The sequence below is a fragment of the Hemitrygon akajei genome, chromosome 13 (assembly GCF_048418815.1).
Source record: "Hemitrygon akajei chromosome 13, sHemAka1.3, whole genome shotgun sequence".
NCBI lineage: Eukaryota > Metazoa > Chordata > Chondrichthyes > Myliobatiformes > Dasyatidae > Hemitrygon > Hemitrygon akajei.
In genome coordinates, this window is record NC_133136.1 from 9,628,669 (window position 1) to 9,645,364 (window position 16,696).

Genomic DNA, 16,696 nt, shown 5'->3' on the forward strand with positions numbered 1-16,696 from the left:
ACTGTCACCTTCCTGTCAGTTGGAACCAGTCTGGCCTTTCCTCTGACCCCTCTCACCAAGCAAGGCATTTTTGCCCACATGACCACTACTCACTGATGTTTCTTTTGTGGTGTTTTTTTTTTAAGCCAATGTCTGTAAACTTAAGAGGCTGGTCTATGTGATTATCCCAGGAGATCAGCAGTTTCTGAGATACTCAAACCACAATGAAGCCAAACTCAAGTTGGAAGAGCAGCACCTCATACTCCTTCTGGGTAGCTTCTAACCTGATGGCATGAACATAGATTTCTCTAACTCTGGTAATTTCTCTCCCTTTCCCTCCTTCTCTCTCTTCCCATTCCCACCCTGGTTCCCCTCTTACCCTTCTCTTCTCATCTACAAAATATCTTACACACTGATTTATTAACTGAGCCTATTTTTCAATAGTGGGGTGGAAACTGTTCAGTATGTGTCTTAAGGCTTTGGTATCTCCTTCTTGATGGTATCAATCAGAACAAGGCATGACCTGGGTGATGGGGTCCTTAAAGATAGATGCCACCTCTTTGAGGCATCACTGCTTGAAGATGTCCTGGATACTATGGAGGCTAGTGACTATGATGGAGCTCACAACTCTCTGCAGCTTACTTTCATCCAGTACGGTAGACCCTTACCCCCACAGAACACTCTACTGGAGGGTTTATTTATATACCCCCACATTACTAAATACCAGCAGTTTAAAAAAATTGTAACAAAAACTGCAGCTCACACTGAATTAGTTTACAGTATTTTAAATTAAGCTAAAGTTTCAAACCATTTTAAAAACCAGGTGACTGCATATCCACAAGCACATTTATACTGGAGAAACATTACAGATCGTCACTAGCTAATCACTGTTCAGAAATAACAAAAACAGCTTTGAATACTTTTTTCAGAATTAAACTACATGATAATGCTAGGTAAAAAAGATTCTCTTACACATAATACTGAATGTCAGTCATAGAGCACTACAGCACAGAAACAGGCCCTTCGGCCCCTCTAGTCCATGTCTCCCTATTAATCTGCCTCATCCCATCAGCCTGTACCTGGACCATAGATTCCATATCCCTCCATGTACTTATCCAAACTTCTCATAAGTGTTGAAGTTAAACCCGCAACTGCCACTTCCACACTTCCTGCACCCTCTGAGCGAAGGGAGTTCTCCCTCATATTCCCCTTGACCATTTCACATTTCAGCCTTAACCAATGACCACTAGTTCCAGGGTTACCCAACATCAGTGACAAAAGTCTGCTTGCATTTACCCCTTCTACACCCCTCATCATTTTGAATACCCAGATGCCAAACCTGTGACCCTAATTTCTAATGAAGGCATTAACCAGAAGCATCCTTTGTCCATAGACACTGGCTGACTTTCTGAGAATTCCATCGTTTTTGTTTACGTCCACTTCACAGGAATGCATCTGGTCAGCTATCTCCAAGGTCAAGAATGACACATTTTACTGCGGTATTAATCCTTTCTCACCAAACAAGTCTTCAACTCCAAGCTTTAAATTGGTTTTTGGTTTGGCCATCTCAGCAGCACAATCTATTTAACATTTCACATTATAACCAACAATCTATAGTGAATGCCTGTAAGAAAATAAATCAGCTTAGAATATACGTACTGAGATAATAAATTTACTTTGAACTATGATTTTGACATTCTTTGACTGCGGTTATAGGAATTATTTGTTTATCCATTTGTATACCAAGTCCCCTTCTTCCCTGTGTATCATCGTACCCTCTTCCATCAGATTTCTGAATGGACGATGATTCCATGAACACGACCTCATGATTTTTCCTCTTTTTGTGCACTAATTTTTAATTTAACTTTTTAAATATATATGCTTATTATAATCTATAATTTTAATTATGTATTGCAATATAGAATGAAGAAATAACAAATTTCATGACATATGCTAGTGATATTAAACCTGATTCTGATAAAATAATCAACATGTCAACATTTCTACTGCAGATCTAGTCAATGGGCAACAGCTTGATCTCCGTATCATACTGCCCAGGCTTACGTGTCCGGACTGCTAGGACACAACATCCATGGTTGACCCTGACCGACGGAGGCCTCACTCACTCACTCTGGCCAATTACTCCATGAGATTTAAATAGAAAACAGGGGATGCAAAATCTATTCCCATCATTAAGATCAATATACATCATTGCCACAATAATGTGGCGTTGGTCAAGAAATTGTGAGAAGGACATAGGAATCTCCAGTCCTGGAAATCTGTTCTGAAGTTTTGACACAGTCGCGTAGTATGTGAGATTGCAGAGCTGTGTATCAGATACTGCGGTTAGCAGCACAGGGGCACCTCAGGGGACTGTCCTGTTCCCCTTCCTGTTCACTGTCTACCCCTTGGACTTCGGATACATCTTGGAGTCCTCCCACCTGCGGAAGTTTTTGGACAATTAGGCAGTTGTGGGCTGTATCAGCCAGGGTCAAGAGGCTAAGTACAGAAGAGTGGTGTGGGCTGAATCACCTGCAGCCTAATATCACTGAGACAAGGGAGTTGGTGGTGGACTTCAGGAAGATGAAAACACCCTGCATTCTCATCTCCATCAAAGGAACAGGTTTGGAAGTTGTCCAGGACTATAAATACCTGGGAACTCACTTGGACAATAAGCTGGACTGGACTAAAAATACAGGGGCTCTGTACAAGAAAGGACGGAGCCGACTGTACTTCCTGAGGAGGCTCCGGTCATTCAGCATCTGCAGTACTATGCTGCAGATGTTCTACGACTCAGTGGTGGCCAGCAGTCTATTCTACGCTGTAGTCTGCTGGGGCAGCAGGGTGAAAGCAGCTGACACCGAGATGATCAATAAGTTCAACCGGAAGGCTGGTTCTGTTCTGGGGGTGGAACTGGATTCCCTGGTGTTTGAGACTGAGGGGAGAATGCTGCAGAAGCTATGGAGCATTATGGACAATCCCTCTCACCCCCTCCGTGACGTACTGGACAAACAGAGGAGCACCTTTAGTAACAGACTGATTCCATCGAGGTGCCCCACTGAACGTCACAGGAGATCCTTCTCCCTGTGGCTATAAGACTCTACAACTCCTCCTCCTTAAGAATATGTATACGGTTTCACTGCACAACTGTATTTTGCACTATTGTTTTTTAATGTACATTTTGTATTCTTTTTTGTACCTCAATATCTGCATTTTGTATTTTAAAGTTTATATTTCTGACTGAGTTACCTTGCAACAATAATTTCCCTTGGGATAATAAAGTTTTATCTTACCTTATGTTAGTGGTTAGTGCAATTGCTTTACAGTGCCATCTATCATTACTTGGGGTTTGATTCTTGCAGCAGTCCTTAAGTTTGTACACTCTTCCATGGCTGCGTGGGTTTCCTCCTAGTGCTCTGGTATCCTCCCATATGACAACGATGTATGGTTAGGGTCAGTGAAACGTGTGTGTTATTTTGCGTTCCACCAGCATTTTGTGTGTGTTACGTGTTGTTTTGGCGTTGGAAGCTTGATGACACTCGCAGGCTACCCAGCACAATCCTCACTGATCTCATTTGATGCAAGCAATGTATTTCACTGTATGTGTTGATGTCCATATGACAAATAAAGCTAATCTTTATCTTTATAACAGAAAGGTTACAACAGTAATTTCTGTAGATTTATTTATGTATTGAGTTACAGCGCGGAATAAACAGTTCCAGCCCTTCGAGCTGCGCTGTCCGGCAGCCCCTGATTTAACCCTCGCCTGATCACAGGACAGTTTACAATGACCAATTGACCTACCGATCTTAGGACCGTGTGAGGAAACCGGAAATGCGATACATTTCTCCGACATTAAATTTGACCTTTGAACCCGGAGAAAACCCGTGTAGAGGATGTACAGACACTTTACAGATAATGTCAGAACTGAACTTTGATCTCCGATGCCCCGTGCCGTAAAAGCGTTGTGCTAACCGCTACTCTACTGTGGTACCCAGCCTGTGCGATTATTTTTGGATTGTATTATATCCATGATACAATTCATATAGTACAAGCTGAAGCAATCAAACTGTATTATTCACAGGCAAGAGTAATAACAGCCAAATAACAAAGTCCTATAACTCAAATACGTTAAAACTTTTCTGAATATCTAAACTCAATTAACCCAAGAGTCAGCTTTGAAGCAGATGTTCCTGCTATTTTGAATTTTTGCTATCTGGTGCTCTGTGTAATTATCTCCCTTTGCACTGTGAGTGTGGCACAGTGGTCAAAGTTAGGAAGGATGACCCGTGCAATATGGACCTAGATTAGAAAATGTAATGAAATTACAATTATTATGCAGATAAGTGACATTGCTTGGGCATTCAAAAATATAATTGCATATCCACTGTAGGGCATTGAATTATTAATGCTATAGGACAATTCACATCCCAATTCAGTATTTTTTTAGTGTGTATGTTCCTCACATTACGCACAAGATATTGTCAACCATATCAATACTGATCGGAATCAAGTTTCTAGAAAGAGAGACTTTCTTGATTAATCAGGGCATTAAAGTTTATAGGGAGAAGGCAGGCGAAGGGGGGTTGAGAGGGGTCATAAATCAGTCATGATGGAATAGTGGAGCAGACTCGAATGTCCGAATTCTGCTGTTATGTCTATTGGCCCTTTGGTCTGAAAGTGTGTGTGGCAGCAATGAGGAGGGGTTCCCACCAAAGAAGATGGGAACAGCCCTTCAGCCCACAATGAGCTCATGCCGCAATTAAAGTAATACCATCTGTGTGCACGGTCCATATTTTTCCATTCTCTGCATATCCATGTGCCTATCTAAGAGCTTCTTAAATACCTCCACTGTATCCCAAAATAAATCAAAATCAAAATTTTCTTGCAGGCAGCCACAGAAAAATAAAGAAATTCAATAGAATTTACGAAAATCTGTACAGAAACAAAGTCTGCCAAACACCTGATGTGGAATAGAAGACAAATTGAGCAAGTAAAAATATAATTCAATATTCAAGATTGTTTAATGGCATTTCCAGTACACCAATCCTCCAAGAGGACCACAGACTTGTCCTAGGCTTTGGAGGCTTGATGATCTGGAGAACGGGGTTGGCTGGAGTCAGGGCCTTGTGCTGTGACTCTGGTAGGGTCACCCATGCCAAATAGGTCAAAGGATAGAGGACAGACTAAGAGTGATCACTCCAGGTTTTGGGGGGGTGGGGGGGGTTTAGCTCAGGGCTAACAATTCCCTGACTGGTCCAAAAAAAGCTGTTACGCAAACAGTGATGAAGAATCCTATATCTGTGTGTGACGATATTCTTGAGTCACAATAGAGATGATGCCCAAGGACAGACAGATACGCAGGACCATCACTGCAGCCCTAAATGCCAGCGGCGTAACAGGCAGTAACTAACTAACTAATCAATCAGTACATCAATGTAGAGGAGAACTAAATAATTGGAACGCTCAATCCAATGCAGCACAAACAAACACAATAAGATAAAGAATACAATTAAAATAAAATGTAATCAATATAAATGCACAAGATAGCTTTATATATGTAGATTGATTGTACATCCATAAAGTGACACTGGTACAGGAGTGTCTGTACATAAGGTGACGGACAGGAAGTGATAAAGTAGTGGTGGTTGGGAGTGTGGAGGGGTGGGTTAGTGGGTGGAGGTTTTGGTCAGCCTTACTGCTTGGGGAAAGTAACTGTTTTTAAGTCTGGTGATCCTGGCATGGATGCTGGGAGTGGGCAAACAGCTCGAGAACATGTGTTGTAAAGTCCTTGAAAGTGAGTAAATAGGTTGTGAAATAACTTTAGTGTTGTGGTGAGTGAAGTTATCCATGCTGGTTCAAGAGACTGACTGCTTTAGGATAATATCTGTTCCTGAACTTTGTCGTTTTTATCTTCCTCAACCAACACTCCAGGTAGTACATTCCAGGCAAATATTTTATTAGCTGCACACAAGAAATTTAAAAACAATGAAAAAGGCATCACCCAGGTCATGTCTTATTCTCATTGTTACCATTTGGAAGGAGGTACCGGAGCCAGAAGACATGCACTCCATGATTCAGGAATAGCTTCTTCGCCTCTGCCATCAGATTCCTGAATGGACATTGAACCTACGAACACTACCTCACAACTTTTTTCTTTCTATTTTTAAACCACTTATTTAACTATTGTATTCATACATACACACACACACACACACACACACACACACACACACACACACATATATATATTTACTATGATTCAGTTTTTCTATTATTATGTATTGCATTTTACTGCCGCTGTAAAAGACAACAAATGTCACGACATATGCGATGATATTAAACATGATTCTGATTCTTAGTTTATCAATCACCATTACTGATGTTAGGTGCACTCTATTTCAGAGATCATTTTGTTGAATAATTATTCATTTGTTAGACATGACTTAAAACATTTAATAATTATTAAAATGTAAGTCATGTCCAACAAATTTAGAGTTTTTCAGGATATCATGAAATAGACATAGATGAGAAATGTGAAATACCGATCCGCAAGGTAATAAACAGAAGGATTTTTGATAAAATGAAGCCGAATCAAAGTAAAGTTAATGTAGCTTTGCTGAGAAGTAGGACAGGGTCAAAGGGTTCAGTTGTTGTTCAGACCAAATGTCAGAATGGGAAGAAACATGATCTAAATGACTTAGACCCTGGGATGATTGTTGATGCCAGATGGGGTGGTTTGAGTATCTCAGAACCTGCTGATCTCCTGGGATTTTGGTGCACACGTCTCTGGAGATTACAGAGAATGGTACGAAAAACTAAAAAAAATGCATTGAGCTGCAGTTCTGTGTTGAAAAACAAAAAATATCCAGTCAGCAGCAGTCCTGTGAACAAACACGCCTTGTTAATGAAAGAAGTCAGAGTAGAATGACCAGACTGGCTCAAGCTGACAGGAAGATGACAGTAACTCAAATAACCACGCATTACAACCATGGTGTGCAGAAGAGCATCTCTGAATGCACAACATGTCAAATCTAGAAGAGGATAGGCTACAGCAGCAGAAGACCATGAACGTACAGTACACCTTAAAGTAGCTGCTGAGTGTATATTCAAATCTAGACTGTATCTAATCGTAGCTAATGGAAAAATAGAATATACGTTTGATTGTGAAGAGGAAAGCTAGATGCATTAGTTATTGTGAGATCAGAGGCGGAGGGGATCAGCAACTTTAAATTCCTTGGCGTTATTATTTCAGAGGATCTGTCCTGAGTCCAGCATTACAAAGAAAGCACGGTAGTGCCTCTACTTCCTCAGAAGTTTGCAAAGATTCAGCAGTCATCAGATCTTTGAGAGACTTCTGTAGATGTGTGGTAGAGAGGACATTGCCTGGTTGCATCACAGCCTGGTATGGAAACACCAATACCCTTGAGTGGAAAATCCTACAAAATGTAATGAATAAGGCCCAATCCATCACCGGGTAAAGCCCTCCCCACAGCCTTTGTCACAGGAAAGCAGTATCCATCTTCAAGGACACCCACCACCCAGGTCCTGCTCCCTTCTTGCCACTTCCATCAGGAGGAAGGCACAGAAGCCTCAGGACCCACACGACCAGGTTCAGGAGCAGTTACTACTGTTACTTTTTGTAACTTCAAAATATTAAATTAATTCAAAGGAAGACACAGGAGTCCGAAATATGTGTCTAACTTTGAATCTACTTTTAATCGAGGCGCACATGCATCATGTGGTAGCGTGATGACGTATGCTATTCAAGTATTTAGTCAGATAACCCACAATGAATTATGTAAATAAATGGGAACCCCTCATCAACTTATTTATATATATATTACTCAAACATTACTGAATATTAAATACACAACAATTACCCCTCAACCTTCAGGCTCTTGAACCAAAGAGGATAACTTCATTCATCCCACCACTGATTTTTTCCCCACAAAGGACTCTCTTTCAAGGACTCTTCATCTCATGGTCCAGATTTTTATTGCTTATTACTATTATTTTGCTTGCTTTTTTTTTGTTTCGTTGCATTTACTGTGATAACAGAAATAAGGATAAAGGTAAAGAGAACATTGCTGGTATAAAAGGAATTAGAAAACGGCGTCTAGTTCATGGAATCTTTCTCTGAAGGGCACCAATGCATTCCTTTTGCATGTTCACTGACCTGCAGATTTCCCAAAGCACCTAGCAACAGCAAATGGACTTCAAAAGGATGTAATTTGGAAAATTAAACATATATTTAATTACATATTTATACATTGTGCCACGATTTTTATCGCTGGGGGATGGCAGTGAGGATGAGCTCCCTACCTATTAAATGCTCCTAATCGTGTGTGTCTCAGATAACCTCTGACAACAAAGTCTAGCTCCTGGTCTTGACGTGCGGCTTAGCTACTAAGCCCAGCAGAACTGTTTCTATTGATATGAGAAGGGGTAAGGGCAGATCACTGGCGCCTTAAAACCAATAGCTCTGGGCAGATGGAGCTCACCAGCCATGGTTAGGAGAAGGAAAACTCTGATCTCAGACCTCCACTGCCTTGTGGCTATACCCACTCACAAGGAAGATTTTGGGAGTAAACCCCAATGGAAAAATCTGGAGCTGGAGTCCCTAAGGCAGTCCTATGTTGAGTTCAACGCTGACAGGCAATCTTGCGATGTCACTGGTGCCAAACTGCATCAGTCTCTGCCATTTCTTTGGATTCATTAACTGTATGGAGATGGGGAGCCTGCTGCAAGGACAACAGCTTGGCCTTCATATTGTACTGCCTTGGCTTGCATACTAGCTTATGTATGATGTAGAGAGCTGGGAGACAACATCCATGGTCGACCCAACCAATGGAGGGTTATTGTGCCATGAAGATTTAATATCCAGACTGTGTACAAGAATTACTATTTGATGGCAGACACAATACACACAACAGGCACCTCAAGCAACGTAATAAGCTGCTCTAGTGATATTAATTGGGGAATAAATTTTGACCAAGGCACCGAGTGAGAACTCTTGAGTTCCCTTCGTAGCACTTCCACTTTCTTGTTTCTGTAGGAGATGGAGCACTGGTCTGCATAATACAGTCAACCATTGTTCCAGACTTTAAAGCTAAGTTCAAAGTACATTTATTACACTGGACAACAAAAACTTTGCTTCCCGGATAATTTTGGGTGTACCTAAACAAAACATTTTTCGCCCAGTTGCAACGTGTCAACACCGTTATGCAATTAAACACGTTATAGTCAATAAAAGTATTTCTTGTTTTTCCAAGTTCCTACATGACACAGTAGTCTGAAATTATATTTGTGTTTAGCTTCAAGTGGTCAATCATAAACCAAAAAAATTGAGGAAGCAATACTTTAGAAAAAAATTTGCTGGGCAATATTATTAAAGTATGTATACTGTCTACAACCTTGAGATTCCTCTTCCTGCAGGCAGCCATAAAAAGAAACACAACAGAATCCATGAAAGACCACACACCACAAAAGACTGTTACACATCCAGTGTGTGAAAAAAAAATTGTTCAAACACTAAAAAAAAGTAAACAAATAACGCACAGAGTTCCCGAAAGTGAGCTCACAGCCGTGGAGACAGTTCAGTGCTGCAGCCGGTCCCAAAACATCGCCATGTCTCACCAGCACCAGATTGTCCAATTGTCTCGTGTTTGCTGCTACGAACTCAAAGAAGATGCTGAGGACTCCAGCACTGCTTCTGTTCCACTGTTATGACTTAGATAGTTCCCTACTATGATAAGTTGGGACTCATGGCCTTAACAATCTCCCTTCTTATGATATTGAACCTACTGCTTACCTGCACTGCACTTTCCTGTAGCTGTTACAGTTTATTTTGCATTGTTATTGTTTTACCTTTCTCCATCTCAAAGCAATGATTTGATCTGTGAGAACAGTATGCAGGGCAAGCTTTCACTCTTATCTCAGTACATGCGACAACATATCAATGCCAATGAAGTTCAAAGTACATGCTACATGTCACCATATACTACCCTGAGGTTCATCTTCTTGCAGGCATTTACAGTAAATACCAAGAATCACAGTAGACTTTATGAAAGATCCCACACAACAAAATGAGCAAACAACCAATATGCAAGAGACAACAAAAGATACAAATACAAAAAAGAAAAAAGAAAAAACAAAAAAGTAAAGACTCCTTGAAAGTGAGTCCACAGGTTGTGAGAACAGTTCAGTTTAAAGGATTGGTATTTGTGTATTACTGTCGCATGTACTAAGACGCAACGAAAAGCTTGTCTCACTTACTGTTCCTACAGATATAATCATCACACAGTGCATTGAACGAGAATAAATAAAAACAATACAATGTGGAATAAAGTTTAAAAAGTGCAGTGCAGGTAAATGGCAAAGTGCAAGATCATAATGAGAAAGATTGTGAGGCCAAGAGTCCAAGCTTATCATACACGATGTCTATTAAAGTATCTGATAACAGTGGGATAGAAGCTGCCACTCGTTCAATCATTTATCGATCGATTGATTGATTGGTCGATGCAACAGACCCTTCTAGCCCTTTGAAGCATGCTGCTGCTGCCCAGCAACCACCAATTTAACCCTAGCCTAATCACAGGATAATTTACAAAGACCAATTAACCCACCAATCAGTACGTCTTTGGACTGTGGGAGGAAACTGGAACACCCGAAGAAAACCCATGTGGTCACAGGGAGAACGTACAAACTCCTTACAGACAGCAGCAGGAATTGAACCTGGGTTGCTGGTACTGTAACCACTACGCAGCCATGACTTCCTGTCCTTGAGGCTGGTGGTACTCAGATTTCAGATTTTTGAATCTTCTGCCCAATGGGAGAGAGAAGAAGAGGGATTATTGGGAGTGAGGGGGTCAGGAAACCAATGGCACTTGTGCTTGTTATAACAGAACAAAAGAGATTCTGTTTTGATACAGAATGTTTCTAATTTATGAAGGATCTTGACAAATACGCAATGGAACTTTGGTGGTACAGTAGTGTAGCGGTTACCGCAATGCTATTACAGCTTGGTGTGTCAAAGTTTGGAGTTTGGCTCCTGTGTGCTCTGTAAGAAGGTTCTTCCTATATGTATGTAGGTTTCCTCCCACTACTGGTTAGTAGTTTAATTGCTCTTTGTAATTTGTCCTGTGATTGGGCTCAAGTTAAATCAGTGGGTGGCTGGGTGGCATGAGTCAATGGACCAGAAGGGCCTGTTCCACACCATATCTCTAAATAAAACGAAGCAGACATTAGACTTCTCTTGGTTTGGGAATTAATATCTAGAAAATGAGGTGAAAGGTTAACTTTAAAGCCAAAAATAGAATTGTAAGCAGTGGCTAACTGGATGTGGAATGCCTAACCAGAAACAGCAGTGAAATCAAAATCCCTGTAGCTTTTTACAAGGAAGTGGAATATTTTAAAATGATATGCAGGTGAATGAGACCGAGCAGATAGCTTGAGAGCTAGCACTGCTGCAGTGGGAGTAATTGCTTCCTTCTGCACTAGAGAATTCAATGAATTGATAGCAAGAAGATTTGCTTCATTGTGTGGGAAACCACAGAAGGAAGATATTCAGGTCGTTGTAACTATGCCAGTGTTTGCTAAGGGTAGCAAAACAAGAAATAGATGTAGTATAATTGAATCAGGGTTTGAGGGCAGCTCGGATTATTGACTGCTTGAGCATTTTCAAATTGATTCAGTTACGATATTGGAGCAGTATTAGGCCATTCGGCCCATCAAGTCTGCTCTGCCATTCCGTCATGGCTGATTTATTATCCCTTTCAACCCCATTCTCCTGCCCTTTTCCTGTAACCTTTATTGCCCTGACTGTAGGCTGATGGAAAAGATCCTGAGAGGCAGGATTTATGAACATTTGGAGAGGCATTATATGATTAGGAATAGTCAGCAAGGCTTTGTCAAAGGCAGGTCGTGCCTTATGAGCCTGATTGAATTTTTTTTTGAGGATGTGAGTAAACACTTTGATGAAGGTAGAGCCATAGACGTAGAGTATATGGATTTCAGCAAGGCATTTGATAAGGTACCCCACGCAAGGCTTATTGAGAAAGTAAGGAGGCATGGGATCCAAGGGGACTTTGCTTTGTGGATCCAGAACTGGCTTGCTCACAGAACGCAAAGAGTGGTTGTAGACGGGACATATTCTGCATGGAGGTCAGTGACCAGTGGTGTGCCTCAGGGATCTGTTCTGGGACCCCTACTCTTCATTACAGCTATATAGGACCCTGGTCAGACCCCACTTGGAGTATTGTGCTCAGTTCTGGTCACCTCACTACAGGAAGAATGTGGAAACCATAGAAAGGGTGCAGAGGAAATTTACAAGAATGTTGCCTGGATTGGGAGAGCATGCCTTATGAGAATAGGTTGAGTGAACTTGGCCTTGGAGCGAGGAGGATGAGAGGTGACCTGATAGAGATGTACAAGATGATGAGAGGCATTGATCGTGTGGATAGTCAGAGGCTTTTTCCCAGGGCTGAAATGGCTAGTACGAGAGGGCACAGTTTTAAGGTGCTGGGGAGTAGGTACAGAGGAGATGTCAGGGGTAAGTTTTTTATACAGAGAGTGGTGAGTGCGTGGAATGGGCTGCCAGCAATGGTGGTGGAGGCAGATACGATAGGGTCTTTTAAGAGACTCCTGGATAGGTACGTGGAGCTTAAAAAAATAGAGGGCTATGGGTAAGCCTTGGTAATTTCTAAAGTACGTACATGTTCGGTACAGCATTGTGGGCTGAAGAGCCTTTATGGGCTGTAGGTTTTCATGTTTCTATGACTAATCAAGAACCTATCAAACCCTATTTTAAGTATACCGAATGATTTGGCCTCCACAGCTGTCTGCGGCAATGAATTCCACAGATTCACTGCCCTCTGATCCCAGACTCCGCGACCACTGGAAGCATTCTCACCACGTTCACTCCATCCAGGCCCTTCAACAGTCCACAGGTTTCCTTGAGGTTTCAACATGTCCAATATTCCATAGATCTTAACGAATACGAATACATTCCATCAAGATTGTAAGAATTATCGTATGATAAGAAGATAGATGGAGAGCAGGTAGTTTTGATGAAGTAGAGAGGCTACAGAAGGACTTAGATTAAGAGAATAGGCAAAGAAGTGTTCGGTCATACACTTCAGTAGAAAGAATGGAAGTGTAGACTATTTTCTAAATGGAGAGAAAATTCAAAAATATGAGGTGCAAAGGGACTTGGAAGTCCTCGTATAAGACTTTATGACTAAGAATTCCAAAATCAAAAATGAGCAACCATGACGAGACAAAAATTATATGACAAGTAAAGTGAGTGAGCTGTCCTCCAAATGCTTGGTCTTTACATACTTGCCAATCAACTGATTGGTCATCATTTAGAAAACTCAGTTGTGACATAGGAAGGGGTTCCTGTAGCTGATTGGTTGCGTGGAGAACTCAGTGCATTGTGGTCTGGAATTTTGCCCGCATTAGCTTATAAATAGGATTGAGGTCTACGTGGTCTTTGGACTTACTGGCATCTCTCAAACTGACTGGCACAAAAGGGTCACACTCAAAATGTGGAGAAACTCGGCAGGCCAGGCAGCATCTATGGAAAAGAGTAAACAGTTGATGTTTTGGGCTGAGACCCTTCATCAGGACTGGAAAGGAAGAGGGAAGGAGTCAGACTGAGAGGTGGGGGGGGGAGCAGGGGAGGAAGAAGCGCAAGGTGGCAGGTGGTAGGTGAAACTGGGGAGGGCGGGGAGTGAAGTAAAGACCAGGGAAGTTGATTGGTGAAAGAGATAAAGGGCTGGAGAAGGAGGAATCTGATAGGAAAGGACAGAAGACCATGGAAGAGAGGGAAGGGAGAGGAGCACCAGGTGGAGGTAATGGGCAGGTAAGAAGGGAAGATGTGAGAGGGAAACAAGAAGGGAAACAAAAGGGTTTCTTTGGTTTGATTGATCCAGTAATAATCCTCAACGGGGGCGGCTTAGGTTTGCTTTTAAGAGTAATAAGATCATAAGACATGAGAGCAGAATTAAGCCAGTTGGCTCAATTAGTCTGTTCCGCCATTCCATCATGGTTGATTTATTATCCCTCTCAAACCCATTCTCCTGCATTCTCCATGTAAGCTTTGATACTCTTACTAATCAAGAATTTAACAAACTCTGTTTTAAATATACTCAATGACTTGGTCTCTACAGCTTTCTGTGGCAATGAATTCCACAGTTTCAAAACCCTCCGGTTTAAGAAGTTCTTCCTCATCTCTGTTCTAAACAGACTTTGCTCGATTCTGAGTTCTAAGGTCCTAATATTCCACAGGTTTTATGAGATCCCCTCTTATTCTTCTAAGCTCCAGCAAATAAAGTCCTAGAGCCTTCAAACACTCATCATACATTAACCCTTTTATTCTCTTTTATCATTGTGTGTTGGCCTTCATTAGTTGGGTTTGGAATCAAAGAGCCACTAGGTATTGTTGCAGTTCTATAAAACTCTGGTTAGACTACACTTGGAGTATTGTGATCATCTTTAGTCGCCACATTATAGGAAGGATGTGGAACCTCTAGAGAGAATGCAGAGGGTTTTGTAAAAGGATGCCGATGTCTTCTGAGGATAGGTTGAGCCAGTTCCGGATTTTCTCTTTGAAGCAAAGTAGGATGAGAGGTAACATGATAGAGGTGTACAAGATGATAAGATGTACTGATAAAGTCAACAACTTTTTCCAGAAATGACTAAAATGAGAGGACATAACCTTAAAGTGTACTGCATATTATAGTGCAAATTCACAAATTGTATCATACTGAAAATTCACTTTTTATTTCTCATTTAAATTAGAATGCCTGGCCAGGAAAAACAACAATTTAATTTCTAGGCCATTTATAACTTGTGATTAAGATTTATATATTATCTTAAGATGAAAACAGAATTAATCAAACCTTTGTGTTTTAAGCTCTCTGAAGTGAATGTAGAGAATTCACTAAAAATTCCACCAATTTCCTGAACATTTAATTTTACTGCTGAGAACTATAGTTGCTATTGTTAAATTTGGTTTCTACCAACTACACTAAAATTTCAGTAATTTGCACTAATTATTTATGCCCTGCTTATTTTATTAAATTGGACAACCACTGTAGCTTTTGTTGTTTTATTTGAATAAAATAATTCTTAGCAGTAACATAAAATTATGCCACATCTTTGAGTCCTTCTAAGTGTGCGAGAGTTAAAGGCAAATTTTCACAGTACGACATCTTACTCATGTTAATCGTAAAAACACATCTGGTTCACTAATACCCTTCAGGGAAAGAAATCTGGCATCTTTACCCAGTGTGGCCTACATGTGACTCCAAACCCAGCAACGGTAATGTGACTCCAAACCCAGCAATGGTAATCCTTACCCAATCTGGCCTATCTGTGAGTCCAGAGCTGGCAACGCTCAACTCCATCCTCAGTTATGAGGCTACCAGAGACGGAAAACAAATGGAGGCATTTCTAGTGATACCACATCCCAGGCAAGTAAATAATCACTTGAATATTAATAAAAAAGAAAACAAAAAGGTAGAAAGGAAGGGGGGGGGGAGAGAAAGGAAGAAAGGGTAAAAGAGAGAAAAAGATAAATAGTTAAGTAAAAATATAAACAAATAAAAAAAACAGGATTCTCTAACTGACCAAGTTTTTGCAGGAAGATTTGCCAACTAAATTGCACCACTTAAATGCAAAGCCCAGATCTTCATACTGTATTTCACTACATAACCCTCATGTTTACTTTTTGCAACGAGGCATGAACATAATATAATCAAAGCGTGCTGGTCAAATGCTCCTTGCTTATCTAAGAACTATTTTCAAAAGGGAAAACGTGCTGGCAATGTTTAAAATTTCCTCAGTGTTTAAAAAAAATTGTACCCATTGTATTTCTGTGGTTCCACTGAGGCACTAAAGTTAATTACCTGCTGCTCAAGAGTTATCTGGACTGCTTGAAGATCACCACATGATCACCGCTGTTCTGTTTGAAGCCCGGCAAAGCTTCTAGAATTCAATACTAAGTGGTTAAGTCTGAAAGTGTGATTGTTCTGTAAATCTAATCATTGTTCCTTGCTGTCCAGTTGAGAGTTATAAACGAGCTGTAAGAGCTCTCTGGTTGAGTCTTTAATGTTGGAATTTCACACCACCACTAATTCTGGGGTTAGTAAATAACCGCACACTGGTGCTGCTACAATTTCTGTTGAGTCTAATGGTAAATTATAGTGCTGCTAATTTTAAGCTTTCTCAAAGATTTCAGTAAAGCATAAAATGGACGGGTACATTTGTTGTACTACATTCATATGAGCATTGAAACACGCTTGACAGTGTAATTACAGACTTTGTCCATCCAAACTTGAGTTTTATCTCAAGAATGCGTTTTGAGCTGCATAAAATGAGGGTGCTGCACTACTGGTAATTACAGGCCTGATCCGTTTTGTGGTAACGGTGGGCAAAATTTGATATGCTGGATTAAGAAAATTATACAACATTGAGAACATTGATTTAAATGGCTTCTCTTCTGCAGCCTATCCCTAACACTACAAACAACAGGGGCATTACTTATGTTGTGTCCTAACGAGCAGCAGACATGGTCAGCATCTGGACCAGGTTCAGGAACAGTTATTATCCCTCAAACACTAGGTTCCTGCACCAGTGTGGATAACCTTACTCACCTCAGCAATGAGCTGATCCCACAACCCATGGACTCTACAACTCATGTTCACAGTGC

General features: G+C 40.9%; 1 protein-coding gene and 1 long non-coding RNA gene across 11 annotated transcripts in view; one reads left to right on the plus strand and one right to left on the minus strand.

Moving 5' to 3' along the window:
• The window catches only part of LOC140737630 (transcription factor 4-like), a 653,305-nt gene that overhangs the window by 209,305 nt on the left and 427,304 nt on the right, over positions 1 to 16,696 (minus strand). The window lies entirely within an intron of this gene.
• Positions 1 to 16,696, plus strand: part of LOC140737632 (uncharacterized) — a 36,043-nt gene that overhangs the window by 17,314 nt on the left and 2,033 nt on the right. The window lies entirely within an intron of this gene.